Source organism: Agelaius tricolor, unplaced genomic scaffold (assembly GCF_023055355.1).
Source record: "Agelaius tricolor isolate 1412-34295 unplaced genomic scaffold, bAgeTri1.0.p SCAF_2, whole genome shotgun sequence".
NCBI lineage: Eukaryota > Metazoa > Chordata > Aves > Passeriformes > Icteridae > Agelaius > Agelaius tricolor.
Window position 1 is genome coordinate 20,310,302 of NW_027269262.1, and position 17,795 is coordinate 20,328,096.

General features: G+C 35.4%; 1 long non-coding RNA gene across 1 annotated transcript in view; it reads right to left on the reverse strand.

Annotated features, from left to right (window-relative positions):
* The window catches only part of LOC139603255 (uncharacterized), a 75,324-nt gene extending 65,820 nt beyond the window's left edge, over window positions 1-9,504 (reverse strand). The window contains exon 1 of the long non-coding RNA XR_011683639.1: window positions 8,697-9,504. This is a non-coding gene — a long non-coding RNA (uncharacterized lncRNA). The remainder of the gene's footprint in view (window positions 1-8,696) is intronic.
* Between the last annotated feature and the right edge of the window lie 8,291 nt (window positions 9,505-17,795).

Consider the following 17,795-nt stretch of genomic DNA (forward strand, 5'->3'; position numbering starts at 1 on the left):
TAGGAAGTGTTTAAGTCATGACATTTGTGGACAGGATCTTAGACATTTGAACTGTCAGTTGTCTAGGGCACCATTAAAGTCTCCACAGTCAGAGCATCTGCTCCCTGACCTACTTCTGCTATTGTAATTGCAAAATGCAAAAAGGTCCTCCAAAACACAAAAATGAAATTCAGGCAATTTTAGCCAGCCAGAAAAATGTCCAAAGGCTAAAATGTGGCAAAATGACAGGGCTTTTCAGGGGAAAAATTGTATGGATTTTTTTTGGTTGGGTTTGTTGTTGTTGTTGTTTTGGGGTTTTTTGGTTTTGGATTTTTTTTTTTTTTGTTTTTTTGGGGGGTTTTTGTGCGTTTTTTTGGTTTGGTTTGGTTTTTTGTTGCTGTTGTTGTTGTTGTTGGTTTTTTCTAAGAATTCTCCAGAAAAACAAGACATCTATACCAGTTGTCCTCTTCAGTATCATATCTTGTGCAAGATTGTAAAGTGCTAATATCTCACTACAAGAAAGCATGCATAGTGATCTCTTTTTGGCAGTGGAAAAAGATCAGCATTTACTGCTCTATTTTTGAATGAAGAAGTTTTTCTCTCTTTCATTAGGAACATGCCTGTACTCAGGCTAATAGTGTTAGGAATGCTAACACTATTAGCAGAAGGTTGCTCCAGTTGAGCAACTTAGTCATCCCACTCCAGAATGCTCAAATTGCAGCTTGAAACAGCTGCTCACCTCTTCCACAGAACTGGAAGTGTCTCTTCTGCTGGTTCTCTGGCGAATAGATATTTACAGGATTGATCTGAAGAAACGTGTAATAAGTCAGGAGTCCATGTACCTACAAAAGGATGAGCACCTCTCCAGTAAATAAAAGTTTTGATTCAGGGCTTCCCACATATGTTTCTCTCTGAAACATTGTTCTCTCTTTCAACAGGTACAATGTTGACCAGTGCAATTCACTAACTAAAGGAAACAAGGAAGAAATGCATTCAGTCAGCTTTTTGATTGATAGGAAATGGTAACTTAGGTAGTAGAAATCTAGTCCAGATATGGATAGTCACTAGGTGTATCTCTCTAAACCTATAAATGTTTGTTGTGGCACAGAAAAGGAGGGATAAGCTTGTGCTTAGATTAAGTAGTGACCTTAAATGGTACAGTATCCTGGTGTACGAAACTGAAACTGCAAAATAAAACTGATCTAACCTAAGTATTTATTCAAGAAAAAAATCATTTTTTCCTAAGCATATTAAATATATTGTATATCACTTCATCCAATTTCATTTTTTCATCTTTATTTGATAATTCAGTTGCTTTTTTTCATCACCTACATACAACTCACACATGCATTTACACTTGGGGCAAATATTCTGTCAAGTTTCTCATTTTATAATGGATTAGTGTGCTGAGAAACTTGGAGTACAGATGTTCATTTACTTCTTTAGACAACAAAAGATATATGCTATAAATCAGTAATATTGGATATATTCTATATCCTGACCTACTGAAAATGAGAAGCAGATAGGAAATTGTTTTTATTTATATGTTTACTTCCACCTCTGCACAGTCATTGTAACCTACCAGAATGAGGTCAGAACTCGAACTACTGTGTTCTTTGCCATTTAGTTTATATATGTGATTTGAATTCCAGATACTTCAATAAGAACAAACCAGTAGGTCAAGACATGTCTTATGTTATAAAATAAACACTGTTGAAATGAGAATTTTCCAATTACTGCAGAATGGAGCAATAAATATTATCTGGATTAAGAATAGCATCTAAATCATCTACCGAATTACAACTGAGTCAAGGTGAGAAAAAGTCTTACAAAAAATTTCATTTCCTTCAGACTGATTATTCAGTACAAAACCACCCATGTACAATTGCAGGGTTTTTTTAAACCACCTAAGCATCAATATATAACACAGACAGGTAAAGAAAATATGAAATTGCATATAGATTTTTTAAAAAACTAAGCTGCACCTACTAGCACAGTTCTCTTCATAATCGCTGGAGATGCAAGAGCACACATCTAAACACACCATTGCACACTGCCTGCCTTTCCATCAGTAAATAAAATTACTGAAGTAAGAATCATATAATGGCTTAGACTGGAAGGGACTTTAAAGATCACCTCTTTCCAATCCCCTTGCCATGGACAAGGACACCTTCCTTGTGTCCTTCCCAGGTTACTGTCCTTGTTTCCATTGTCTATACATTTGTTTTTTCTGTTTAGTTTGATCAGCAGTTTCCTACTCAACCATATCAGGTCTTTCCATCCTTGCCCAGTTTCTCATTCCTGGGGATTGATAGGTCTTGGACTGCATGGAAGACTTCCTTAAAAATCTGCTGCCTCTCTTCTGCTCTCTTGCCCCTGAGGGCCGTCTCCCAGGGGATCCTACTGACTATCTCCTTGAAGAGCTGGAAGTTTGCATTCCTAAAGTTCAGGGACCTAACTTTACTCCATATGTGATCCATATCCTTTAGGACTACAAACTCCATCAATCCATAATCATTGCCACTGAGGATGCCCCCAGTCTTGAAGTCTCTTATTAGCTTAGGAAATATTTCCTTAAAGTTAAACAAGTGCGGGTAATAAAAGTTGCTGTGATGGAACAAGTACTAACATCCAAATTTTAAATATAGCACAGGTAGTCTAAAATCCATGTTGTTGTCAAATACACTTCCTCCCCAGCCCTCTCATAATGATTTGTTGAAATAAGTTTTACAGACAACTTGTGTGCAGCTCTCACCTCTATAAAATATTCAGCAGGTATACTACACAATTAGTGTCGAACCTCTTTATTATAAGGTGGATACATTTTTTTTCTTCTTGTAATCAACTCTGGAAGCAGATAGTGAACTATGTGGCCCCTGTTATTGTTGCCAAGCTATTTAAGTCCCAGACAAGGTACCTGCATTTCTCAAAACCCTGAAGAAATACTCTGCAGCCCCTGCAATAGTCAAATGAACGAATTTGTTTTGCAAGGATGATTTTCTTCAGAATATTTCTACAGCATCAAACATCAAGTTACACCTTTTAAATTGGTCCTCCTCCCATTTGTGAAATCAGACTACTCTCTGGCTGGGGGCTGCTTTATGGTGGGAATGAAAAGTGCCACTTGCAGAAGTGCCATTGCAGAAGTGCCACTAGTGCTGCATAAATGGCAAGAAACTGTTGAGATCTTGATTTTTCTGCCCTACACTGTACCCAATACCAAGTTCAGAGACATTCTCCTAAAGGGGCACCCCAGCTCAACACTGCCCTTTTAGCAAGGGCTTTTTAAAATGATGCAGTCTCACAGACTGAGATATTTCTCTTGAGAAACTTCATTTCATGGAATCGGTGCAGAAGAACCCATCGGGGTGGCAGATCATCAGTCTGGTTGCATGGTCTCATGCCCATCTCACAAATGTAGGAGTTTCCTCACTAATTCACCTTCATTGGGGTGAGGCTATAGCATGAACTGACCTCAAACACAGAGATAACTCCTCCAAAATAGCTATGATAAAAGGTCATCCTTAAACTTATTCTAACTTATGCTGGCACTAACAATCCATGTCTCATTAGTGTCAGGCATATCTTATTTAGTCAGATATGTCAAACTGTCAAAAGTATTCCTTAGAAAACCCTTACTGCCCCTGCTAAGTAGCTGTAAATTCAGGGCTCATACAGCAGCAATAACTACTGTGTATATCTATTAGTGAAAATACTGCATGCAAGTCACTGGAAATTATTATTGCAGAAAGCCTTGCTACAGATAAATTTTGTCCCCTAGCAGAGCTGCCAGTGGTGATGCATTGCCTTTTTTTTTCTTCTTATTTGATATAATTTTAAAACAAAAAAAAACTGCAGATGACCTAACAGAAGCTGTTATGTTTACCTGCAGACATTGCTTCACTTTGAAAGCAAACCTACTGAAGAACTATAGAGGGCCAAGTCCTTGTGGAACATCTGTTCTTTTTCTGAGCCAAACCTGGGTTGAATTACCTCAGAAATTAATAAATATGCATTGCATAATACAAATCTTCCTAGAAAAGACTTGGCTTCTTTGTTACAAGTGTTGGAAACATGAATATGACAAAGGAAAAAGACAGCACTGCAAAAGAGCTCATGGGCAAATTACTTTTAGCTCTGCCTCAGAGGTCTGGGGACCGGGTTTTGGTTATGAGTACAAATAAAACTTTTCACAAGTGGCCAATACAGGCCCTACTTGGAATTCCTTGCCACTGAGACTCTGATTTTCAGTTTGCTGAAACTATGAATACTGACTCCTACAAATGAGGTTAGTGGGAGACAGATTTTAAAGGCAATGAGTGGGATAAAAAGACAAGTGCTTAAGAAATTGATAAATTCATGGTTTGGAAGCACCATGAAGGCATATACGAAGAGGCAAGCCAACAGCTTACAGCATGTCAATGCGTACCTAAAATGTCCATGAACCTGACTTTTTCTGTGCAGTAGGCCTAAGCAGCTTATTTTCCACTAAAAGAAAAATAAATTTGCTTAATCTTTTCCCAATAAGTGCATTTGGACAGTTAATATGCAAGAAAAAATGTTAGTAAAATAATCACATTCAGGCTAAAGCTAGTATAATTATTGCAATGCCTGTGCAGTATAACAGTGATTAGCACAGAAAAATATGTGCAAAATTGTCTCACATATCTCTGTGTTCAAATAATGTGACTGAAATAAGGTCTGAGCAATACAGCAAACAACAACAAAATGTGCCTGCTGATTTGCTGAATACGTATTACAGTGCCCTGAGCAAAATATAGTAATTATAGCAACAGACACAGACAGAAATCTTACAAGAGTTTGGCAAATGAGGACTCCATAAACAACTTAATTCTAGTATTCCTTCATGCTTAACTTTTTTTTCAAAGTCATTTTATGTCAGGAGATTTCTAGCCTTAGTGGTAAGCAAACTAAAGGAGGAAAGCTTCACCACATTTTCATACCAGAGACTAATGAAGACAAGATCATTGGAAGAGACAGGGTGACCCGGGAGCCAAGGGAAACACTTGCAGATAGGGCTCTCTCCAATAGGACACAATCCCACACCAGGTCACAGTAACAAGGTGTATCTGCACCCCTAGACAGGACAAAGGAACACTCCAGACAGTCCCAGGGGCTGTGCAACAGAGTCCAGAGAGGAAGGAATAGCAGTAGACGTGGGCAAAGACAGAAAGACAGGGCTGGAGAAAAGCCACCTACCATGTACATTCAAGGTTCACTGAAGAGTCAGAACTGTCAGGACACAAAGCTGTAGCAAAGATGCAAGTGCATTCAAGAGACAAGGCTACCCACCAAACAGGTTCAAGGCCCAGAGAGGAGACAAAACTGTTACACTACATAGATTTGAAGTTTGTCCAGGAAACCCAGTGAGTGAAGGAGGCCTGAGTCCAAAGAAAGCTTGTATAAGGCCCAGCTATCCTGGTCTGAGTTTCAAGGATCCATCCATGGACAGGGCAGAGGGCACATAAGGCCAATAGGGTAATAAAAGTATCACATCTGACAGAGATTATGAGCAGAGTCAGAATCTTCAAAACCAGCTCCTTTCTTGCCAACAAAGAGTTAATGGATTCATGAATGGATGAGGTTTTCATCCTGGTTAAATGTACAGCTCTAGTTATGGTCAGAACATCTTTTATGTGCACATATGAAAACTGCACTAGTATGAGAATAATATGGCACAATTGGGGTAGATTTTTATCAAAGTGCCAAGAGGCACATCCTTTATCCCAGGCACCTGCTGGGTCCTTTGCCTGCCTTTTTAGCATGCTGACTGGTGAAAGCACAGCAAGTACTGTGGCTGCTCTATAGCTGTGTGCAAGCTGGCTGGCAGCTAACAGAGTTTAAAGTCTGTTCAGTTCCTCTGCTACCCCTTAGCTGAGACAGCAAATTAATTTTTCTCCCTTACATAGCTGATGGTTTTTACAAAGTCTGTGATAATTTGATGTCCTTTAAACCTATAAAACGGCACTTGGAGGCAAAACAAGTGGGGACTGATGCAACAACATTACAACAGCATGATTGAATGGGTCTTGTTTCCTTATATAACCAACTGAAAACACATTAGCCATGAAGCAGGCAGTGAAGATAAAAAAATTCAGCTTAAAAACTTCAGCCTGTCAATGCCCCAAAGAATTACAATTTACGCTACTTAGGATAATATTACATGAAATCTCTTCTCTCCTATCTTATCAACTCTGGTATTTTCCTGAAGTCATTGAAATGAAAAAAATAAATAAGAAGTATGGATAAAGCATTAGCTCCATAGATTATATTTAGGTTAATATAATATAATTGGATTCATTCCATTTCATTTCATTTCATTCATAAATACTCCAACCAAGGAATTCTGTATCAACCACTGTTAATACAGAAGTGTACAATGTCAGGCAGCCTTTACATTCTGTTTTACATTGAGTGTATGAGAGATGCAGTACTAAATAAAGCAAAGAAAGTAAGTGATGTAGTGACTAATAAAAGCATTAGTGATTCCAAATGAAGAAGTATCAGACAGAAGATATTAGTGTTTTGTGTCCTAGATTATGCATGCATGCATGTGAACACAGAACTACTTTGTCATTTGGGAGTATCAATGGCAGTATCAAACAATTAAAACATTGCTCTATCATAGCATGGAAGTTATTTTGGAGAGGCAGTTCTGCTTTTTTCACAGAGAACAAAATTTTAAATGGTTTGCAAAACTATGCTGACCATGATTGCAGTATCTTATCTCTGTACAAGAGAGTCAAACATTAGTGACATTTATTTTTGCACTTATAATATCTAGCTGAAAAGATTTTAGTCTCCTGGGGAGCTGAGAACCAGAGAACCAGGTTTCTCTTCGCTGCTGTTATTTTAAGAAAGCCTAATGTTAGACTTGAGGTTTCATTTGGTATTCCTTTATATTATGTTGTTAAAATTTTCCTACTCTAAAAATAGTTTTGGCCATTTAGTAGAACACATTATAATTTTTACCTCTGCTTCATTTTATTTCCTTAATAACTAAATTCACACTTCAGCTGTAACTTATGCAAATGCTTAGATGATTTAGGTGGTTTACCTCTCAGGGCCCCTTGGTGCAAATTTTTTGAACTGTGCCTTCTGATGTGATCAGGTGAGCTACAAAAAGACATATTCACCTCCTGGATTATATTAACATAATCCCGAGTTTTTGAAAACTCTAACCCTATGTAGCCACACAAGCATTTCACATATTCAGACAGAGATTTTCTGCTTAAAACTGATTTAAGCTGAGCCATTGAGAGATAAACATACAGAGCATTAACCGAACCCCTCCAGGCTGCAACAGGGAGGAATCATAAGGGACTGTTTGTCTCAGATGACATTTAATTATAATGAGCAGAATCTAGGTTATTAGCAGAATACATCTGCATGTGTGGTTTTGAACGAAGTATATTAAGAGAAAAAAGATAAAGTGAACATTCAGAATTTTGTATAACGTCAGAGAAACAAAAATCTTGAATTGATGCTTTAATTTCTGTCTTAAAGTTAGTTATTCATGTAAAATATTGAGACAGCAAATTAGCATATAATTCATAAAACCACTTCCTTTTCTCTCACTGTTACAATTTTTAAGGAATTGATCTTGATTGCCAAAAACAGAGTCAGAAATTCTGGAATGAAGCACAGGCTCCAAAGCATTTAGATCTTGTGCTTCTCTCCATGTTCATCCACTGTGTAAAATATGAAGTGACACTGTGAGGCAGAAAAAAAATTCTTTCACCTTCTGCCCCACCATGATTGCATCCCCAGGAGCCCTGCTGAGTCACTGTGCTTCCAAATCTACATAGGCAGAGCCTCAGACAGTGCCCCAGGGCAGGCAGCATCCTCTCCTTTGATTCCAGTCTTCTTTTCTTCCCTTTCTTTGCATTTGCATTCTTTCTATACTCCCTTCTTATACAGCTCAGGCCTAATACATTGATATTATAGTCTGTAAATCTTTTGAAAGCCCGTCCTCAATCCTTATCAGAAATATATTAGATGGCTTACACCTGCCAAGTGCCAGCAAAAATCATTCTTTTTGTTTCAACAGTAGCCATAAAACTAGAAAAAGGTACATTCTTACAGTCTCACACAACATGTATCGTGACAGTCAATGGCTCTTGGAGCAAAAATGCAAAAAAGCGATCAAGCTCCTATGTTCAAATAGGGAATAAGAAATTTTCATCGTATGACAAATATAAGCTGATCCTTCAAGGGAGGGGCCCACCAATTCTGAAGTAAATGCAGACTGTATAATATTAATTTCACCTAATAATTGTCAAAGATTAGTATCATTAATGAAAGGTAAATGTACTAAACTATATTACAAAATACAGTTGTTGATTTCTTTTTAATAATTGGTGTCTGAAAACACACTTGCAGTTTAGAGCCATGATTTTCTCACATTGCCTAGCAACCTGTGCAAATATAGAACTGCAGATGCAAAACTACTGACCTTTCTTTCATGCCTGCTTTCCAGTGCTTATTTTTTTCTACCTTACACAGCAAAAGGTAAAACCAGAAAAACTATTTTAAACACTGAACTCTTCAGTATATACTAAACATTTCAGATAACAAAATTATGAAAACACCTTTGCTTAACAGAAGAGCAAACTATTTTATTTAAATAAGCCTAAAATATTACATTCTGGATAGGGTCTCACTGATCTTTCAGTGCAGAGAGAATGGTAACTCACCCTATAATATTTGCAGCTCTCAGGGAGAGTCATCCGTGCAGATTTCTTTCCTTGTGCTCATGTACAGCTTTGGGGGATTTTTTTCTTTTTTTTAATTTTAGACCAACACTATACACTGGATGTATTCCTGCATTTAACTATACCTGCATTCAGCCTAAAGCGAGGCTTGAGCTACTCGTTTCTTTTCTTAGTAAATAGGGTTCTTCAGCAAATAGGAAAAAGAGCACATTCAAAACATAAGAGCATGTTGAAGAAAAGCAGGGTAATAGAGTACGCACCTTCTTCCCATAGTGCCAAAATACAACTTCCTTGGTTACTTGAGAGTATGTAACGGGGAAGCATGTACAGAGATGGACATGAGAGAGAGAACCTATTACTTCTCTAGCTGGGATTAGAATGTTGAACAATACCATCCATCATAAAAGGGTATATAAGCAGCAACATGCTTGCAGAAAGAGCTAGGCTGCAATCAGTCTAGAAGATGGAAATATCTCCTTAAAATAAAAGGTAAGAACTTGGATGCTTCCCTTCTTACAAGGAAGTAGATTGCAAGAAAAAATTAGATCTCAAAATATAAAAAAAAGAAAAACCAGTGCATTTGTAAATAACACAAAGCTTATGTCAACATATTTTCTCTGAAATTGTTCCACTATACTTTGCTTAGGATGTGCCCCTAAAAAGCCATCTGCAGAGCAATCTCACTCCATATTAAAACTACCTGGTGATTTCAGTAGGAGCAAATAGTATTCACATTTTCAAAAACCTTACAACAATTTGTTTCAAGTATTAGACAATATTTTAACCTCAAAACAGATTTAAAAATCCATAGCAGGGGATAACACGTGAAAAGTATTTGGTGCAAACTTAGACTCATGTTTCTCATGACTCCTTTAGCTGTGCTTGGCAGTGATCCCTATATTTGTGATATTTGTTTCATGCCAATTTTCAGTGTGTAGAGTTTTAGAAGCAGAGGTTTTTCAGAAGCCCATGGAGATTAAAATCCATCTTTCCACTAACCTACTGATTAGGTAAACTATTCTCCTGTTTTATTTTCCCTTTAGAAGACTTCAGCATATACTGCTCAAGTACAGTGCAAATTAAGTTGAAGCTAAGAAAATGTTACATACTTATAATTTCCTTGCAAAGAACACAATTAACTTCAGAAATATCAAAGGTCATTATAGGTTTCTGCTGTTGTTGCTGTCGTAAACTAGGAAAGCTCTTCAAAGAGACTTGAGAGAAAAACTGACAATTTTATCATCTTTCACACTATTTGTCTGAAAATGTCTTGGAAGTCCTCAATTGCTGGATCCTTCTTTTTTGCCCCCTGATAAGATGGCAAGTATTTTCAAGCCACACCTTTTTATAAAGGACAGTAAAAGAGGTAAACTGCCTTAAGGATAGTCAGAATTTAGGTAAACAGAGTGTTAAGAGTTTTCCTCTGTGAAGTATAGCTGTTCTGGTTTCCTAACCAGTTGAGTTTGCTACTGAAAGTTTTAGTCAGGCAAAAATAAGGCTTCAGAATTATCAAGAATGAAATAATTAAACACCTAAAATATGTATTCATGCAATCTGAATAGGGCGAAAGTACAAGAAAAAAATTATTTATGTTATTTTATTATCTTATCCTTATAAAATCATAAAAGTCCAGCCTATAAAATACAAAATGGATTTCTTACAAAAAAAAGGTATTAATATTTTAACTAATAGTTGCATTATCTAGAAAAGCGTAAGATTTTCTTCAGGAAGCATGAAAACAGAAAGCTCAGGAAAAAACCAAAATTTATTGTATTACAAAAGTACAATTCATCAAGACACAGAAATAAAAAAATATTTTTCTCTCTATTTTGCTAAATTATTATTAAAGATCCATCCATTAAAGTTCCATGTTATGAAGTTTTTTGGTTGTTTTCTTACACAATGCATGATTTAAATCATGTAGGGGTATATTTACATAATTTGATCATTTCTGATGAATGAATCAATGATTCCTTAAGACAAATTGTGACCCTATCTGTGAAATATTACCTATCTCAGGTCATTGCCTCCTCTTAGTTTCATATCTTAGATGTTATTTCAAGCCACACTAAACACTGACATCGTCACTACAATATGAAACAGCAGAGTTTAGTCTTTTCCATTTATCTTCTTTTTAGTTAACTGGGGATTTTCAACACCTCAGAAAGTCAAGGCATTTGTATCTAAAGACACTGCTAAAAGAAATAATAAAAGAATGAAAATGAGTAGGAGGAGAGAGTAAAAGAATTCAAATTGTGCTGATGCTTCTTTCTTTTAAATTAATCACTTTAAAACATTTTGACAACCATGTATGAGTAGTTCTATTCTTTTGTAGAGCTAATTTTATTAAAATTCTTAATTTTTCTTTTGTGCATACAATTCCAAGCTTGCTAGCTAGGTACAGTAAATGATAATTAACTAAATACAGTTAATAATTGAGTTCTTAAAGGTGTTTGAGTTTCTGAAGATTGGATCTTGGTTTTGATAATAACTTTTTTGAAGCACAAATATATCCAGACTATTTGAGCAAGTTAGCTTCAGCTTTCACATTCTCATTCACACACAAAGAGTACAATATAATGGCATATGACACAAACATTACTGTGCAATTTTAAAGCAAGTTGGTCAATGTATTTTGCAGAGAAATGCAATTACCACATCATTTTGTGAAAAACGTGTTTCCTGCTGGTTGAATGACTCTAAAATCTGCTACAAGAACCTGATATATAGAAAGTAAAGCAAAGTTGTCTGTAAAGCAAAGATCAACAACAATCTCATCATATTTTTAAAATACATTTTCCTATGCTACTTCATAAATAAATTTTTAAATCATACTGGGTAATTTTTACAATTTACCTGTCTTTTAAACATGTTTATAGAAAATATGCAATTGAAGATTGCACAAGATTTTATATGCAATCAATGCAACCATCACAATTTGCATTTCTTTATGTGATTTTTCTGAAGAGAGAGCACCAATTCAGAAAATTTCCTGTTTCTGGACTATGTATTGGCTTTTTTCCCCAACATGAACTCTTCAGAAATTTCTCCTTAAAAAATACAAATATAGGTAAATGTATTTATCTGTATCTATTCAAATAGAAAGGATACAGAGGATGGCAAACTCACTTTGCTGAAATTTAAAGAGCAAGGTGTACAGTCTAATACTGCACTACAAGAAAAAAACATATGTACTGAGTGGTAGTTCCAAATCATGCTTTATGGGTCTTCCAAAAACTAGAATGCCCAACCTTGATCCACCACAATGTGCTAATGAACAAATGGCTGATATTATTTTGTAGGGAAGCAAACACTTCCCTTGTAATCTCTGCATAGCTGATGAAAGTTTGACACTTTCAACAGGCTGGCAAAGAGGTGACATTGTGGGTAATGGTAGCATGTCTTTTAAATCTTGATTCTTCCTTACCTCTGCTGACATTATGGGATTTCAAAACAGTGGAGAAAGTGAATATTAATTATCACTATGAAAGTTTCATAGATCTCCTTTTTGCTGTTAACAAAAAGGAGATCTATGAAATGTTCCAGCATGATTAAAAAAACACAAGTTGTCGCATTTAAGAAAAATCCTTTATTAACAGAAGATGTTCATTGGCTGGCCACAAAATACTCTGAGATTAAAGTTCTAATGTTCTGTTGTTAGCATGACTATTATTACAGTTACATATTGTCTTGTCACTAAAATGTACTAAAAACCATATTTGTAGGTCTTGGAACATTTTCAGGTGAGAAAAGGTCCAACTATGAAGCAAAAAGGACCCCAACTATTATAAATATCTCACAGTTCCTTTTGTGACAACATGCTAGAGATTGATAATGCAAAGAATTTGACCTAAAAATAAAAGAAACTTCAGTGCATTTTATGTATTTTGGATTTTCCATGTTTACATATTTCAGTCTAAAGGAAGACAATAAAGATCTAACTACACTATTGGGTTTCACATAACAAGATATCCCCTTTTAGATAATTAGCTTTAAAGGGTTCATCTTAAGGTTTCACTCCAGATACGTCACAGATCAGAATATGTACTTGTCGTGTACATGCCAATAACCTGTAAAATACCTAAAGACATGAAAAGGAAGTCAAAAGCTTTCAAGAACAAAAAAAAATGTGGAAATATAAGAGCAGAGAAATAAACAATATCAATAAACAGGAACTCTGAACATTTGGGAAATGATATAGAAAAATTTGTGAAGAAAAATAAGAATTCAAACAGACAGAAAACATTTAACACTAACAGAAACTCTTTCCTCAAGTAATGCAAAAAACAAAAATGCTCTTCAAACTGCAGAGGATACAAATTCAGTGTAGTTGCATTAGCATAGCATGAAAAGAAACAGCTAGGAGCTGTCTCATGTAAATTCCTGCCATCTGCTTTTGGCTTATTCTACCTAAGAAGCCTATTTCTGTCAAATACACAAATATGTCTTTTAGAACAAGGAAAGTGGTAGTGGAAAAAAAAAAGGCTTTTATGCATAATATGCCATGGCTCTATGTCTTTTTTCCCTCCTTTTTGAGTAACAGGTCTCTTCAACAGAAGTTTAGATTTGTTTTTGATGGATGTATCTTTCCATAATCATCCTAGATCTCATTAAAGTCTAAGAAATTAGATAATTGAGAATACTGAGATAAAAATTAGAATAAACAATGTTTTTAAAAAGTTATATAACACTACTTTCCAATCAGCTCTGCACAAATTCCTAATTTACTTGCTGTTTATCCTCAGCTCTTGTCAATCACAAAAACAGTTTCTGATATTGTATTTTATATTCTTATACTAATTTTTATGATCTTTTTATCATCCCATCCTCACTTCTTAAAATGTAAAGGCTGTAAAAGGGAAAAATCAAAAATGAATAGATAGTGGAGTGTTCTTTATTCATCACAGTAAAAAAGTCAAAATGGCAACAGCAGTATAAAATTCTTCTTATTTCATAACAATTTGAAGTTAGTAATAATTGTAATTTGTAATTTTAAACAAACTCAATCCTGACTTCAGAAGAAAACTGATCTATGTTTTCTTTAAGTGACTCTAATTTAATTTCTGTTATTATGCTACCATTAAGCAATGTATTTTTGAACATAATTTTGCTACCATTAAGCAATGTATTTTTGAACATAATTTATGTGTTTTTGAGATCATAGTAATTAAATTTATTTTTCATTTCTATGTGTGTTATCATATTGCAGTTTATACTTTCTATCCAGTTGCTGTACATGTTTTGTCACAAATACTAAATACAATATTTTTCCAAAAGTAACCTCAGCTGTGACAATTATTTTCAACATACTCATTGGAAATGTTCAATCTACAGATCTTGAAGGATATTTCATATGTTCACCTTCAGGATGAAAGCTTAGGGGTTTTTTGGGGGGAGACGGGTGGGATTAGGAGGAGGCTTGTGGTTTATATTTTCTTTCTAACTCTATGACTTCCATTTATGAGTCTCAAGCCATCAAATCTTTTATAACCATGATGTTTTATTTCAAATCTCACCAGATGTGGTACAAAGCCTAAGCATACACAAAACTAGCAGCAGAATGATGACTGCAAATCAAAATCAGAAGAAATATCTCCCATCCCATGCTAATATTAATGCTAATATCTTAATTTCACATTAGATTACTTATAAAACTATGTGAATTTCATTTTTCATGTTTCAAATTTTAGTTGTCTTTCTAAAATAAAATCCAAGTTTTCTTTTTTTTGCCTTGAAAATGCCTGACAGATTTGTAATCATTCCTTTCAGCTAAAAATACCATTTAACTTGCTCTTATGCCATTTCTGCCCGTAGCTCAAAAGTTGCTGTGAATTACAAACCATCTCCATTATGTTTATACTCTTGAAACACATACATAAATATGCTTTTGCTTTTTGCACACAAACTTTCTGTGGGCTTTTAATGACAAATGTCTCACACACAGCTTCCTTTTCAGAATTCAACCCAAAACCTTCAAGAGCCTTCAATAGAGTTTATGGCAAATAACAAATGTCATTTAAAGCCAGATGTCTGTGTTTGTTACAAATAAGCCCTAATCAAGTACATTAAAATCATTAAATATATGTAGTTTAATAAAAAAAATGCTGTTAGAAAACTTAGACTGGATAATGCATGTTTGTTCATATCATCACCTTTCACTTCAACTGTGCATTAGCTTTTCATAATTTCTCTAGGTATTATATGGCATAGATATGACTTTTTGATATAAAATTATGGCTTTCACAGCAATGTAATCAGAAATCCAAATTATGAAATGTGAAACCTAGTTTCTTAATCAAGCTCCATAAATCCTGCTAAGTTATTTCAATCCCACTTTACCTGGTTTGCTACTTTTCTTCTTGGAGAACCTCCAAAGAATGAGAACTGAGTTATAGCAGCTCCTATTATGGAGACCTTTGATTTCTCCTGAATTCTCAAGGTACCAATGAACATTTCAGAAAATAATCAAATTTGGGACAGTAGATTGATTGGCAGAATTTCCACTGACATGAATTTGGACTTGAAAAAATTTAACTGTCTGTGTAGGTCCCTTCAAAATCACACCTAGTCATGACAAAGCTCTGTATTCTACAAACTATGATTCCTCTTCCCTCTATCTGCACATTCCATCAGCAGACAAAATTCTTCCATACCCTGACACCACCATATCTGTTCTCCCCATGTTGATGTATAAGGAAGACACAGAAACGAAGGCCAAATTTCTCTCTATATAGGAACTTTCATAAAAGCAGATGACCTGAAAGGCCATCTTTGCTTATATACCATGAAGATTGTGAAAAACGAACAGAAAAGGAGAGAGTCAGAAAGAGAACTGGAATCCTCTATTGATTTCTACAGATTAATTTCTCATCTATTTATTTCTATAGATTCCCTTGTAATTACAATCAGTGCAAACACTTTCTAAAATGCAGGAAGGATTCCACTTTCTTTTTCATTCTTGTTCCCTCACCTCTTTTAGTTTGTCAAGAGCTATCAGACATCCCAGAATCAACAAAAAATACTTGTTCTGGAATTAGACATTTAGGTCCCTTTCTTAGACTTCCTACAGTGAAACAAATCAAACCATGGCAAGAGATGTAGTTTTGCAGGAGTTTTGGCAGGCTATTTTAGCTCCCTAAAGCTGAAAACAGTAAGCTCCTTGAGAGACGGCAACTTGAAGGACAGTGAGCCAGTTACAGCAGGAAAAATACGCATTCAAAGGACATGGGGCACAAGCATTCTGGAGTGGGGTTACAACCTTCACACCAGACCACACTCTGAATTACTTTGCTTGCAGTTTAACTGGATGTAACTCTGTTAGTAGCACATCAATGACAAAATGACTCAGCTGAAGGAGGGGTTGGAATTTAACACCTTTCTCCACCTTTGAAGGATTATATAATGAGTACCTAGGGAGCTAATATGTTCTTTCTGACTCAGAAAAGAAGAAGTCTTTTGTTGTCTTTATCATCCACTATCTGTAAATATTAAAGGCAAAGCTGACACATAGTCATAACTAAGTCAAACTTCAGAGTGCACAGTCCTTCAAGAAATGTGTCAAGAACCTCACTATTTTACAGTACTTTATTTAAGCTATTATCTTATACTAGATTTTAAAAATGAAGTTCAGCAAATAACATACAGACTTAAAATCCAATGCAAATAAGTATAAAGAATCATTTAGGGCCTTTAAAGTTTTGAACTCTACAATAGAAATTTATCTGGCAATCCAGAGGTCTTTTTGCTTTGAGCTGCTTTGGACCTAATATTCACAGAATAGAAAGAATATTAAAAGAAATGAGACCAAACTGTGTTCTCTATTGTCACTACACAAGCTAAAAAGACTAAGCAGAATAATATTAATAACATAAAGAAAAGAAATCTCATTCAAGATTTCTTTTTACATTAGAATCATAGTTGCAGCTTTTTGTGAAACACAGACATTAAGGTTTCATGAAAGCTAAAAAGGAGATTGATTGCAGCCTACGTGTTTTGTTTTAACACAGTAAGATTGTTGTCAACATTTGCCAGTTATTATACACTGTGACTTGTATTACATAATAGAATATTCTGCTTTGTTCCAATTGTTGAAACAGAATGAAATTACTAAGTCGATATTATTTCACATTCAGAAGTGTTTCAGAATGGAATTAATAAGCTTATATCCTAATTCATCAAAAATGGGAAATGGAGGGAGAGAAGAGGAAGGGAGCAGAGACAAGGAAAACAAAACAATTCTGTGGTTTGAGCCTGAAGGCTTACATGCCTCATCACTCAAGGGAGTTATCTTGAGTGAGCAGCCAAAAAATTGCCTTCCTCTACATTATGCAGTTCTGACGCAGGCATCTGAAGACACCATGCCTGAGTAGCACAGATATCAGCCTTTTCTGCCATCTGCCCCACAGTGGGAATACCAGATGAAATCAGACCAGTTTGCTAAGTGAGCATAGTGAAAGGCAGCTCCCTACAGCTGATTAACTGTGGAAAGATCTTTGAAGTTGTGTATTAACCATTAAGCAGAAAGGCAAATACACTGCACTTCTAAAGCCAGAAAAATTAAGAAATACAGTGAAAGTAGTTCCACAAAGAAATAAACTTCTTCCCTTTCATCATTTGATGAGAATTAGTTAAAAATAAGAGTGATTACAGGAGACTTAGAAATAATCTTGGGAGTCAGTTGTTAATGAAAAATTATACACAATTCACGATGACACTTCTTTTCTTTGATGGAAAATAACTGATCCCTACCAAATCTAGAGACTCGAGCGCTCCCGTGCCTCAGGCCATATGCTGATTCAAGCTTTAGCTTGATGAAAATCAGTAGAGTTAATCTAGTTTTAATCCTTAGAATATCAGAGTAAACCTTTTCAAAGAGAGGTGAGGCAGCTAGAAGATTAATACCACACATAATTCTGGAGATTCTTCCAAACCGGATTGGTTGGCATCAACCAGTATCGTTTGATATCAATTTCTACCATATATGAAAACAGTCAGCATATGCAATTTAGTAATTGAGATCCTTTTTTCTGGCCTCTAGCACATTATGCAAAACCAATGTGGAGAGTGAATGTCTCAAAAGTC